Consider the following 14,556-nt stretch of genomic DNA (forward strand, 5'->3'; position numbering starts at 1 on the left):
ATGGTTTCATTGATTACAATGGTGGGGATTTTTGGTTTGCTTTTAATATGATTTCTACGCATGACATATTCTTTAAGTACCTTAGATAATTTTCTTTCTTTTCAAACAATCATCAGTATTTGGAACATTGATTGGCATATGGTCTATTAACTCTTACATAGCTAGTTCCATTTGAATCTTCACCTTATGCTAATAAAGATGAACAAGTAATTTGCTTTCATTAATTCTTTTATGGTTTACCAAAAAATAATGGGAGAAATATGCCAACCTCATTCATCTTTACTTATAGTACAGGTATATAACAAATAAAAACCACCTCAATTAACAGAAAATATTTGGGGCTATTTTATTTTTTTCAATAGTGTATTAGCAAAATAAATGCGACAAGCACAGAAAGAAAGCAGATAGATTCATAATTGCACTTCTACTTTATTAATTAATAAACAGTAAAACTAGCACTCTATTATGTTTTTTAGTTTTGCAAAAAATATGAGAACTACTTGAAAATTATATTTTCAAATACCCTTACTGGAAGTGCCACACGAAATCAACTGCTTGTTCTGTGCAGGCCCTGGGAACACTTCCAGAGGAGGGCAAAAGACCCAATTAGCAAGAGGAGCTAAAAAGTAGCAGGACAACAGATGGACCATATGGCCACTAATAGTGTGTCAGTTTCTTCTAAAGTGAAATTTAACAAAACAAAAACAAACAAACAAAAACACCTTAGACTTATATAGCATGCCCCAAAGACAACTAAGTAGAATAAAGCAGAAAGATTTTTTTTATTACTATTCCTTTTTCTCACTGAAACGGTAATTTTAACGGATCAATGCAATGTTCTGTGTCACTCCAGGAAAACCAATAACCATTTTAGTCTCAGAGATACCTATTTAACGTATTTGGTCCAGGACAACTACTACTGGCAACTGGCTACATCTAAAAGTAGCTTCTCTACGTGCAGCTGATAGCAAAGCAATATCCGTAACAATGAAACATATAAATAAATCTTATACCTCATTCCTAAACTAATCCCATACAATTAGTTGTAATTCTGGATCTCATCAGCTTTATTAAAGATTCATAAAGATCATTCTTGTCAGCACATATTTAACTCCCCGCAGTTAAAGCTGCCCTGACTGTGAACAATGTAAGCTTAAGCTTTTTAGGTAGCTGGTTCCCATTGATTTAAGAAATTAGGGGTAAGATTCATCTCAGTTATCACAGAAAGGGGTGACCTGCCTTCGCAGATATCTAAAGCTCTTTTATTGTAGAGGGATGCCTTAGTTGGATGGCTAAAACGAAATGAGATGACCCTATCTGTCTACTGACCTTGTGAAACCAGCATTCAGTCTCAAGAGAAAACACTGTGAATCAATTTAAGGCAGAATTTTAGCAGTCATTAGGAAATCAGAATTATACAGAACTGTTAAGATAATTCTTACAACAAATAACTCTATTAATAAAGAATATTAAGAATAATGTTAGTGGAATTACAAACCCTTTTTCTACTACATTAACATTAGTCTAGGCTCAATCAGAGACAATAATCTTTTGCATAAACTAAAATATATAAAAATATCAATGCATGCTTAGTTCATTAAATAATTAATAATTAAAAGAGAAAGGATATTGATTTTCTGTGGAAGGAACTTTATGGAACTACTGAAAGTTTACACAAAAAAAAAAATCCCCAAAAGAAACAATTCTACAAATTAGCATACTTTGAAAAGTTTACAGATTTCAAAGCAGTTAAGAATTTTCATAAACTATTCAAAATCACGGTAATGCAGAAACCTTGGCTGCTGCAGTCCATTTATTGCATGTTTTCCATTTCCTTTATAGTGCTCATGAAATCAAGATACAAACAAAAAAGGATTTCATGACTGTGAGGCTGTGAAAGAATCTCACACAGAGAGCCCTAAAAAAATAGAAAGTCAGGGCCCAACAAGAGAAAGGTGTGTATGTGCCAAGTGTTCCACCTGGAAAGAGGAACCTCAGCTAACCTATAAAGCAGAAGGAGCTAACTATAAACGCCCTAGCCAAGTTTAGGGCAAAAAAGAAGCGTGTTCATTATTCCTCCTGCCACTCTCACTGCCTTAATATCTACTCAGCACGCTGGCTTGAATCTAACTCCCAATATAGGATATTGGCCAACTAAAGGATTTTTATCAGATCAGGTCCCTATGTAGGTACAAAAATTACACATTTAAACATATTTTTGAAATATCCAGAAAACAAACAAACAAACAGTCTCCTTAGAAATATATTTAAGTCCTAACAAAATTTTTTTTATAAAAGTGAATTATTGAAGTTTCATACATTATATATGGTATATTACCTACTTTTGTCTATAAACTAAATTATACTTTCCCAGGTGAACAGCTATTGCATTTTATTTACTTATATTTATTCTTCAACTGCTTCAACTAATTTACAAAAATATGCAAAAAACTGTAGCATAAGCACAAAACATTCACTATTTGCCATGCATCTATCTCTGATGTAAAGGAATTTACAGTTTTTTACCATAGGGCTAAATTCAGGAGACAAAAATAAATTCTCTTTTCATCAAGCTCCTGTCTGTGAAACTCCAATTCAATATGACAGATGGGAATTCTCCTATCAGCATTCATACGCACAGCAGATTGTAGCTAGACAAAAAAGCAAAGCTTATCTCAATTTTTTTTTAAAATTGCTCTCATCCATCTTCCATAACTTCTTGACTGAAAGGCTGGCATATCCTCAAACTCCTCTTTACCCTGATGTTCTTGCTTAGTTGCATTTCTGGAGCTCCTTCTCAGACTTCAGCTTTTAAAAATCAAGGGGAAAAATTCTCCTTACCAGTACCAGTAATGGTGTTCTTTCCTTGGACAATTCACAGGTGCACTTTAACAAAGGGCATATTTATCCTGATCACATAAGACTAAGAAGTTTTGCTTTGCAGTGTCCACAGAAAGGTATGTTCTAACCCTCCACCCCACAAACTACATTGCATATGAGAGAACATACCTCTGCCACCTTATCTCAGTCCCTCTTAGATGAAGATACACATGAAAAAGACTCAGAAGGAAAAGGCAAGTGAGAAAGTAATGTATGCGTAGACTAGAAACCATTTTCTTTGAGGGGCCCCCACGTATATATTCTGAGAATGGATGACAGCATGTACTACCCAACCATCAGTTAAACAGCAGTGATTTGAAAAGTTCCACTATAAAAGTGACTGCATACTTTGGGAATGTGCACTCTGTGGCATAGTGCTTGACATGTGGCTGTATGACAGACGTCTAGGACGAGATGTTAAAGAATACAGCTACTAAGGTTACTTGAGCTCTAATAGAATGCTGGCAAGTATATGGTGCTCTGTTTGGACTGGTTATGATATGTTAGGACAAACTGCTGTATTAAAACAATAGAATCATCATCCCACAGTGGAAACAAGCACCTTAAGAAATTTTCCTTAAGACTTACATCTGCAAAAGTAAAGCAAGGACACCTTTTTGATGTTGAATATGTAACATTACAGAGTTGGCTATAGTAAGAGGCTTAACTAAGAACACCAGGATGCAAGTCTCCTAGATTAGCCGGGATTTTAATGCAATCTTAGTATCAAGCTTAGGAAAGCATCAAGGTGGGTGGCTGAGGGACATTCTGACTTTGAGAAGGACAACGTACAGAAAATCTTGGCCGCAGAGACCTGAATCTCCTCCATCCACGAAACAGAAATAATGGCCAGCAGTAATATCACCTCCTCAAGCAACACGTGAAGGGAGCAAGCAGCCAGAGCTTCAAACAAGGGTCCCTGGAGAATGTGGAGTAATCACTAACTAGATCATGAAGCGGACATTATGGGCCAAGAGTGTTCATACCTTCAGAAATCAAGGAACTTGGAGCACAAAAATAGAGATTCAATCCATCTGAAGACATACACGTGAAGCAATGACATCAGATGAACCTCTACTGAGTTGAAAGTCCAGAAGGTACTACAAAAAGGTGGAGACTAAGTCACAGGAAGAAGAGAGAGAGAGTGAGCATTCCCCTGCTTGCATAAAATCTAGCCCATTTAATAAAGACTGCCAGTTCGGTGAAACATTTTTCTGCTGTTCTCTATAGCTGGTAATACTGGCAAATAGAGGGAGCAGTTTAGCACAGAATTGAATCCAGTGTCTGTTTGGTTAGGGGATATCCTGAAAAAAAGTTACCGCAGCCATTTCAGAGCTCTTAAGTTTACCCTGTCCCATTTGACTATAACCTGTGGAAATAATGAAGAGATTGATCAATTATCTTTAACAGAAGTAACAGCATGTCAGATAGAGATCATGGATATCATTTCACTCCTAAGTAAGGACATGGACACTGCCTGTTTGCCTAAAGTAAGTATGGCCTCAGCCCACTTGCAGAAAACATCTTCCAGAATTTTGAAGCTGATCACTTGTTTGGGATACAGAGTTGTGATCCTGCTCAGACAGCTCATGATGGAATTGAATTGGGCAAGTGAACCTTCAAGCAATGAATCAGACTGACTATGTCCTTCCTCCACAGCTTCACTACCTTTTGGCAGAGCAGAGGCAGCTGATCTCCCTTACTCACTTGTGTAGCACAAGATCAAATTGTTTGTCAACACTTGCACTCACGAGCTCAAAAGATGAGACTGAAAGACCACACAGGCGTTCTGGACTTCATAAAACTCGAAAATACTACTTTTAATATTGTGCTTATCTGAACACAAGTAGTCCTGAGACTATCATCTGTGAGACCACCCAGCTGATGAGGTCTGTAGGCACTGCGTTGGTGATGTGGTTAAGCCATGAAGTTTTCAGGTACTACAAAAGATCTGAAGTAACACTTACATTTGTTCATCCACAGAGTGGTACCAGGAGACCTATATTTGTTGCTGGTGAAGTCTGGCCTGAGATATCAAAAAGGTGCATGCTACCACATGACCCAGAAGAGAGTACTGCTTAGTGTAAATGTGTGCTGTAGCATCACATACCAGAGACAAGGCACCACAAATCTAGCTGGGGGAAGATAAGCCCTTTTAGCATAGGAGTCCATGATTCCCTTGATAAATTCAGGAAAGTGCAAATGAGATAGGAAATAGGAATGTCCTTCTGTAAAAACAGCAGATGACATACACAGCAAATATGCAAGGCAATGTAATCAGGAGGAGCTGAGACACCCAGAACAGATAATGAATAATTCCACCTAATAACCAGACATAAACAGCAATGATGGGCCAGCCTAACTGCAATATAAAATTGAAGTTATATGTACATTAGTAAATTATATATACCTGGGGCCATCCTCTAACAATGAGGCCAACTGCACGTAACATCCCACTTGCACGTAATTAATCTCTTACCCAAAACAGCAGTGTGACATCCAAACTCTACTGGGAGTTTACCTATAATCAACCAGATCATCCTTATTCACATACTTTTCAATCTGCAGGGAAACATGAGGCCAGTTCTCACACACCTAGAATGAAAATTAAACTGCAATTGTTAAGACTGGCTTTTGTTTTCAGCAGATGTCACTGGTGAGGCAGACATTTAGCCAGATTCTAAGTTAACAGGGTACAATTACTTGCTTTATAAGGCAGCAGTTCTTTTCATGGCTGCTGTGCCATGATGATGAATTCAATTCTTAAATTTCTGAAGTATGTATCTGATTTCCTTAAGCATTTTTTACTTCTCGGGGTGCAATAAAAAATTTGATGACAAAAAACTGCATCTAAAACTAAGTTATATCCTTCTGTGAGGTGCATCAAAGAACAGAAATTACATCTGACATTGCTAAAGACTGACAGAATGCAAAGTAACTTTTATTTTAGAATGCAATTTTCTGAGAATTAAAATTAGTCAGATATCTCTAAGTCAAATGAGAGGAAAAAACCCTGTTTAAATGCTCAGGGTTACATGGGATAGGTGCACACTAAAATATGAAAAGGAAGTCTGTTTAGAAAGAGGCAGCTTACAGCTCACAGAGAAGTAGAAAAGGTCATTAAACCAAACAAAATTCCTTAGGAGAAAAATATCTTCTGTCATTCATAAAAAAAGATGATTCTACTTTATTCAAGTAGAGTTAATTTAGCAATGTCACGAGCCAGTGCAAGGAATCCTGAAATCTACTCTGGTAATCTATATATGGCAATTTAGGCATACATCTTTTTTTTTTTTTTTTTGGGAAACAACCTTGAGGATGACCTGCACGGCTTTATATGCGGAAGATAAAGGACTATAGCTATCCAAACATCTAGATTATGTCATTTCAGGGGAAAACGAAGGAAAGATAGAACCAAAAGAAAAACCACAGCTTTATCAGGCTTGTAGGTAGTTCTACTCTCTCATAATTGTTTAAAGGTCTTGATAAAGAAAAATGGAAGGAAACTAACAAAAAAACCCTGTATTTCAAGATGCAAAACAGCATCTAAATATTCCTGAAAAGACAGACTCTACACTTTTTTCAAGGAAATCTGGCAGATTTTAAAAACTTTAGGCTCTTATACCATATAACAAATCTTCTCTATTTTCAGTGTACATTTTTTTTTTCCATGAGGCCTTTTCTCTTACTGCTCAGAATTTTCTCGTACATTTGATTAAAAAAAAAAAATTATTCATCAGTATTTTTATTTCTTTGAAACATACTGTCCTTATGCACATTCCCACTGTGTGCAAGCCTTCTGCGTTTTGGGGTCCGGACAAAGGTGTGGGTGTAGGAAGCATTTTATTTGGATATTTTTTGCATCAGCAGAAATTTTAGAACACAAATTGTGTCAACTTACCTTATGCCATGAAATGCAACAATAACAATGGCTGTAATTGTCTTAGGATTTTCAATTCCTTTTAAACCCAGGTCTCCTAATAAGAGAAATTCTGTAGGTTAGGTAAAGAAAGGTTAGGGAATATGCAATTTAAGCAATACTTACACACAGATGAATTTTCTCTCTCCGTTTTTTTCATTTAGGTATTTCTCTAGATGTACTTTCACAATATGAGAAAGTTCAAGGAGCTCTAGCATATTCAGTAAATAACTAGAAGCAGATTTTAAAATCCTCTGAGGAAATCTCTTCCATCAAATAAACACAGCATCAGTCCTGCACGTCTCCTCAACAACAAAGGGGTAAGTAAAAATGTGACTGGAGCTGAAGACAGCCGTTCTGTGAATATTTAGGATTAATACATACTTTAGCAATTTTGCTGATGTGATTTGAACACTAATGGAATGTACCCATGACTGAAGATGACAGAACCACTTTGGAAGTTCTGACACATCTTTTACTTACTTGGATAGTCTCTGGACATGGCAGTGCCTTTTCACAGCAGAACCTGCTGGGGGAATTCACCCCCTGGGGTGGTGCTGGGGGTCTGAGTTTTATAAAATTGGAGGACAGGGGTCCTTGAGAGGACTATGAGGCTTGGGGGAGAAAACAGAAACAGCTTTCTGATTCAAGTGGAGTTCCAACACAGCTTTGGAACTTTGAAAGGGTCCTAAGAAAACCCTGGTCACAGGAAACTATTGAATACAAAGGATGAGACATAAGAGAGCTTGGATTCCTCGGACTTATCCTGACACAGATGGTAACTGTAGCTAAAACAGAGGTCTGTGACACCTAGACATCAGAAGTGTTCTAACCAGGGTATGATTAATATTAGTTTGCCTTGAACCCAAATGTAAGAGTACTCAAATACTCTAAACAGCAGCAGTATGCAAGTGTTTTGTACCACTCTGACAACATAGCCAGACACAATGCATAGATAACTTAAATAAGTACGCAAGTGACCACCAAAGGGGCAAACAAAGATGTGTTTAGCTGCATGTAGGAGACCTCCAAGTAACACAAAGCTGCCAAAGAACGAGATGAGCACAAGATAAATGACTGCAAAGAGACAGGAACAGCCTGCCACAAACACAAGAAGGACGACTGGCAAGACAAAGGAAAACAAGGTAAGTAGCATTCGTAGCAGGCGAGCACCCTTCCTCCCTCCCTTTTTCAGGGATGGAAGCAAGTAGTATAAGAACTTCCAGCATGAAGAGGAAAGACGGAAGACAAGCCTGCTTCAGTTCTACCTTCTTTCATCAAATTGCTCTCAAGCCTAACCACCTTGACCTCAACGTCTAAGACCATGAAAGGACCTAGTTATCAGTGCTAACTGTATGGCATCCTCTCTGTGATTTTATATATTCACAGCTAATCTAGAATGTAATTGTAAAGACTAACTTTTTTGTATATGTAGTGATAATGCTGTAGGAAGTAACTATTAGTACGAAGTGTGTTGTTAATGAATAAATTTAGCAAAATCTTACTTTAAAGTTTAAGACTAGCCTGATTTATCAGTCTTATAGACACTCCCTCCAATCACAGCAATTTCTAATTCATATATATATTTATATAAAGTTATATACACATATACGATCTGTAATTCATATATAAGTATAAAGATACACATATACAGACTCAATTGTAACAGTAACTAAGAAGGACATAGTCTCAGAGGAATCCAGAATTAGTAGATTTGAATTCCAACAGGACCACACTTTCCTTACTCTTCCTTTTCCTGCCAGCATACTTAAAGAACCACTCTCCACATGCCTCACTTGGATCTCCCACTTCCTGTCAATTTTTCTTGCCTGTCATCAAAAAGGTGGAGAGTTGACCATCTATACCCTTTTCCAAGTTACAACATTAAAATCAAATTCAGTGATCTCAGATGTAAAATAACCTTCATTCTATACTGAAGAAAGAATTTTGGACTTTTAAGATTTATAGCCACAGGATTACGTATTTCTATTTTATAGTAACCATATGTGCACAGTACACAAAGTCATAAATTACTTTAAAGACCTCCTGAACTATGCACAACAGGTCACGTTTAGCACTGGAAAACACCTCCCAAAAGATATTCCCAATCAAAAGTATCCTTGAATAAAGGGATATGGAATGTGCTAGTCAATGTGGAAAAACTGAGCCCTCATTATGAGATGGTATTCATTTTCTTGTCTATTCTGTAAGTTTGCATACACAAAGTTCAATGTTGTAAACCATGTTTTCTTTCTTATAATAAGAATTCTCTTTATTTAGCCTGCAGAAGGTAAATCACACTTCTATGCAGTATTCATATGCAAATCTTTCAAGAACTTTAGAAAGTGTAAATCATAAATGCAACCTAAATTCCTGCTATAAAGTCCTGAAAACAGTCTGCCAAAGCACATTAATATAAGAAATATATATTCAGCTGATTGTGACCTATAATTTTTCAGGCTGACAGCCTGGGCATGTGATATATTTGCAAAGATCCCTCTTCTCAGAGGGATGTATCCAGAAGCATGTAACCAGTCCTTGACACCTACTAATATTTATTATATCCATTATTACCTATATATTCATCCGTACCAAATTAGTCTCACAGTACTTTAAATAGGTGTGATATATTTCAAGAATATTAATATTCCAAATATTTAATTTTTACAAATTATATATAATATTTATTACATGCTGAGATCAGTGAAAGTCAGTCAACAGAATTTGTCCCTTTACCTATGCAATATATGAGATTTATCATCTGCTCTTGCAGGTATTTGAAAAGGGCCTGTTCATTAGCACTGCGTGCATATAATCCATTTAGCGTTTTGCCTTCTGCCAGATACCCTCTTTTCCACAATACTTTCAGTGTCAGGCTACAGGCTGAATTAGCTGTATTGGCAAAAGCAGGACAATCCACTGGTGCCTTCTTTTCTCCAGATCCTTGGGATAGAAGGCAAGGAACAAGCAGTAGACTGCACAAACACTTCTGGAGTGCCTGCATACTTCCAGTGGGCTGATTGCCAAAGGACCAAAGAGCCCACTTCCTCTCCCATGATGGCATATCCAATCTCTCGCCAAAGGAGAGGCCATAAGTCCCCAGGAAAAGATAAAGCCTGGAACTAGACAGCCATCACAGAATAACCACAGCCTTTCCCTGTATTCTCCCATGAAAATCTTGCAAAAAGAGGAGGCAAACTTATCAATTATTTTTGATGGCAGCAGCTCACACCAAGTTACTTAAGGTAGCACACATGGAAGTCCACAGTGAATGTGTAGTAAGCCTAATGTTTCAGCAGGGGTTGGGGAGCAGCAGGGGACAAAGGGAAATAAGTTTTTTTTTTAATTTATTGTCTCTAACATTTTACTTACAGCTTTGCAGAGATGCACGCAGGAAAAATTAATCCCAAGTTTGGTAAATGTTCTGCTCTTGGCCAGAAAGGTTATAGCAACCTTGTTTGCTGCCTCGTTTGTTGAATGAATTTTTTCGTTCAGTGAAAATACCTGCACTGCTTGCTAGGATTGCTTTCGATTAGTAATCACATACAAGGTCAAGCTGCTTTGACACCAAGCATTTTGATAAGACACTTGCACTGTTAAGCTAAAAAAATACTGTGACCTTAATGTTACTATCAATGCAGGTTTGATGTAAATGTAAACAAGTGATTTGCGCAGTCAGGAAACATTACGTGCCAAAATGCATCGACAAGTCTAGCTGAGCAGTAAATACGTAAACAGACTATAAAAAGGTATGTATTAAACGGGTAGTTCTCTGGAACTTCTTCTGAGGAAATGGTTACTATATAATCGGCATTCCATTCTGATATACCTTTCTAAAGCCAAACACGGTAATACGCAGAAGTTGCAATAGAAAACAACAGCTTTATGTAGTTACAAAAATGTTGATTCTGCCACCTATCTGCAAAGTAGAATAGTTTCTTGTTACAGTTTCAGCATGGCTGGTCAAAAGAAGAAAATCTTTAGCAAAAGTTAAAAGAGAAAATTGGATTCTCATGTGGCTGCAATATAATCTGACACTTCTAAGTAACGCTATAACTGCTACCAGTGAAACGAAGGTTACATGGCAGGGAAAGTGTCTCCTCTCAGTAAATAAGATCTATTCAATGGAAATTCGAGGTTTATTTAATCTGTTTACAAAAATTAGAATACGATTTTATTTTAAGATTAGGCACATAATAGGGCATAACTTTGTCATAACATATTACCAATGTATTCCATGCACTACATTAAATCTACATTAGATTTGCTATTCCTATGTAAGAGCCGATATTCTGAGATGCCAGGCACTTCCAATATCATCGAATAGTATCTTATTTGAGTAACTACTTCCATTGACCAAAGTGAAATATTCAAGAACAGTAAGTTACCAGAAGCATAGCTTTAGTTACATTTATTTAATTCTGGAAAGAAGCACTACTGATTAAAGTGGTCTCTTATCTGTAAATGGACACTTCTGTAATGGACAAAGTCATTCACTTAATGGGACAGATCACTGTTCAGAAACAATGAGATGGAGAAGACCTATATAAAATTTAGAACTGACTGAAACAAACCTCATGCTTTCTTACGACAGCTGTGACCAGAAAGGCTATCTGCTAATTTACTTCCCCTTTCAATAGCTACATCATACACTCTTCAATAAGTCAAAGCTCAAAAAAAAAAAAAAAGCTTCCTAACAAAATGTTTTATTTCTATCTTATTTTAAACTAAGCTGGGATGACCTCCTGAAATCACTTAGTGAGACATTTTCCTCTAGGCTAAGCTGGAGAAGATAGGTCGAGTACGTAGTGATAACGCATACTGGCAAGGAACAACTGCAGATAATAGGAGATAGAACAAGATATGGAGAAATAAGCAGGAATATAAAGAAAAGGAAGGCCAAGCAGTTAGCTGGAAAGGCACACTTCCATATATAATCTGAAATTTAACTCAGTATTCTCAAACCTTAAAATGTTTTGGAGGATAGCAAACTGCCAGGATATCCTTCGAAAATTGTATTTCTGTGCACTGGTAGTAATAGATGCATAGCAGAGAGGACAACCCACTAATGCCATCAGTATCACTGGTAGCACATTGGATAGCAATGATGATGGCTAGAGATAAATCATGTGAGGAGGCAATACAGTAACACAATTGTTATCATCAAGTTTTAAAATAACTAAATAAAAAAGCTATATAAAATAACAGAAAAGTCATAAAGGCAATGGCAGTCATTTAACATCACATAACCAACAGTTATTTAAATATTTTAGCCCTAAAATAAGAGTATTAAGAGTATCCCATCAGAAAAGAGTCAAATGCCAGAATTTTATAGGACTAGAAGGGAAGCATACGTTACTACTGAGCATTGAAAGCTTATAGAAGTTTTTACTCCTTTCAAGAATTTAAGGAGTTGTTTAATTGAAAGAATAGGTGTGCAGTTTGGAACAGAAGCTTGTTCATTTACATCTTATGACGAGTAGAATCTATCCTTTAAAGTTCAGTAGTACTTATGAAAATAGAAAAACTACTTACAAATCTGAAAGCTGCAAAAATTATCTTGCCTGGATACAAGTCAACACAGACAACCGAAACTACCATCTCTGCATTACCCAAAACCAACTTCAGTTCAGTTTTTGACTGGATAGTGAAGACTGTAAAAATCTATTTCTTTGAAATGGAAGTTATTCTTTTGCTGAGTTTCTAGAGGTGAGATCACCTGTGTCTATCTATGTGCACCAAAACTCTTCTTTTCCTTGGACAAAAAGGCCTTTCAACTACTTACATTTAATTTTTGTTGTTGTTGTTGTATAGCTTCCAGAGCTATTTGTAACATTTCGAAGTGTGCTAAATCAGGGATTCATCATCAGGAATTCATCACTTATTAATTAAATATCTGATCCCTGTAGTTCTATGAAACATTACTTGTAACGGAGTCCGAAACAAAAAAATGCAGCAAAAAAAATTTAAACTCTTATTTCAGTTGCTCTACTACCAATTCAAGCTCTAGTTTCAGAATCTTACTTAAGTCTTCACAATAAAAGAAATACATAACTTCATTTCAGTTACTTAATTTGTTTTGCAATTTTATAAACTGGTTCAAGAGTCCTCTTAGCATAACGTCATGTTTAACATGTCCTGGTGTAACATGTTCAAACTATGCTAGTAACAGCAAGCAAACATAGCATATAGCACAAATCTTCCCATGACATCGCCATGGCTATGCTGCTGAGTAAGCCCTATATTAGACATAACAAGTGCAATTTCCACAACTCCAATGCAACTCCAATATCTGCTTATCTCTGTACATATTCCTATGCAGAAAGCTATCTCCAACGCTGGATATTATGTCCTATGATATATAGGCAACTATATGATCTGACACGCTCTTCTGAGACATACATGCTATTCACCATGTATTACAGACAAAGACATTCCTTCCTTGTCAGTGAAGACTTTTTTCAACTACTGAAAGAGGATACTATTTCCCAGAACCCTTAACAGAAAATTGTTGCAATTATAATGCCCATTGTAAGTAGACATATGAAACTGGTGTGAATATCTCCCAGCCATCTTTAAATACCAGCATTCTGTTCTGCCTATTATCAATAGTCTAAGTTTCAGTTTAAATATCTCACTTGTTACTTTCAATTGATTCTAGAGAACAATCATATAATGTAATACTACGTTTCTTAAAAACATATAATCTTTTATTTTTATTAGAATTGTCCTGTTTTAGTCTTCTTTGACTATTAGAGATATCACCAGTTGTCTTTATTTCTCATTCAGTATCAATGGCTGTCTTGTGAAGCATCTCAATTTCATGGCTGTTTTTCCTCATTGAAAACCTACATTGTGAAAAAGCATCATTTATGTATTTAATACTAGGTGAGTTTACATTTTAAACTAACAGTAGAAAAAGAAATACACGCTAACATCTTTAGAATAATGGTCATATTAATAAACTATTCAACCAGATGAACAGAATAAATGGATTTATTTGGCAAAGTTACTCAAAATCATGGCAATCTTTCCAAATGTTATCAGAATCAAGCAACTGCTATTTGATTTCTATTGTAGGTGAGTGAAAAGGTACCTTGTTACTACAACCAACTTCACTTATCGTTAGCTGTGTATTCCTCCCCCCTCCAGGACTGCAGAATTAAAATAACCATAATAGCCTTATTCATGTTTTTAGCTAACTTACTGCTTTCATACAATCATTGTCTTTGCAGAATAGTGTAGAATGGGAGAGAACTAAGAAAGAAATGGTTACTTATCCCTCAGGCACATATTCTGCTGCTGCATGTACATATTCTCCATTTTTAGCATTCAGGCATCAACAAAAGACACCCTGGTAACTTTGAATCAATGGTGTTGACTGGGGCAGCATAGATATTTCATACATTTCCAGAATTTGTATGACATCACTGAGCAAGGCCACTTGGTCTGTTTCCTTTATCAATAAAATTCTGGCAAACTCAGATTCCAAACTTACAAGATGGTAGATGAAGGAAGGGGGAAAGAGGCCAAGATATGGGATATTTTTATGCTTATATACATTAATAATTTTTACAATGCATCTGCAAAAAATCATAGCTTTTATTTATAATAGTAATAATTTCTTATTGCTCAAATTCATGTACATATGTATATTTTGCTGTTGAAAATTTTCAAGCATCATTGTTTTGGCTTTGTAAAACTAGAGTGAGATCAAACTAAATTAGAGGAGGATTCAATTAAACAACTGCATCTAG

At 36.2% G+C, this 14,556-nt stretch overlaps 1 protein-coding gene across 15 annotated transcripts in view; it reads right to left on the minus strand.

Moving 5' to 3' along the window:
* Nucleotides 1-14,556, minus strand: part of SGCG (sarcoglycan gamma) — a 143,056-nt gene that overhangs the window by 114,658 nt on the left and 13,842 nt on the right. For 8 of the 15 annotated variants that reach the window (XM_068930224.1, XM_068930237.1, XM_068930225.1 and 5 more), the window contains one exon: nt 6,782-6,857. The exons of 4 other annotated variants lie outside the window; for them this stretch is intronic. The gene's annotated coding sequence lies outside the window, so the exon portion shown is untranslated. Of the gene's footprint in view, nt 1-5,359; nt 5,476-6,781; nt 6,858-14,556 lie in introns of all 15 variants that reach the window. 3 more of the 15 variants (XM_068930226.1, XM_068930233.1, XM_068930227.1) reach the window with 1 other exon arrangement.

The sequence above is a fragment of the Struthio camelus genome, chromosome 1, assembly GCF_040807025.1.
Source record: "Struthio camelus isolate bStrCam1 chromosome 1, bStrCam1.hap1, whole genome shotgun sequence".
NCBI classification, from domain to species: Eukaryota; Metazoa; Chordata; class Aves; order Struthioniformes; family Struthionidae; genus Struthio; species Struthio camelus.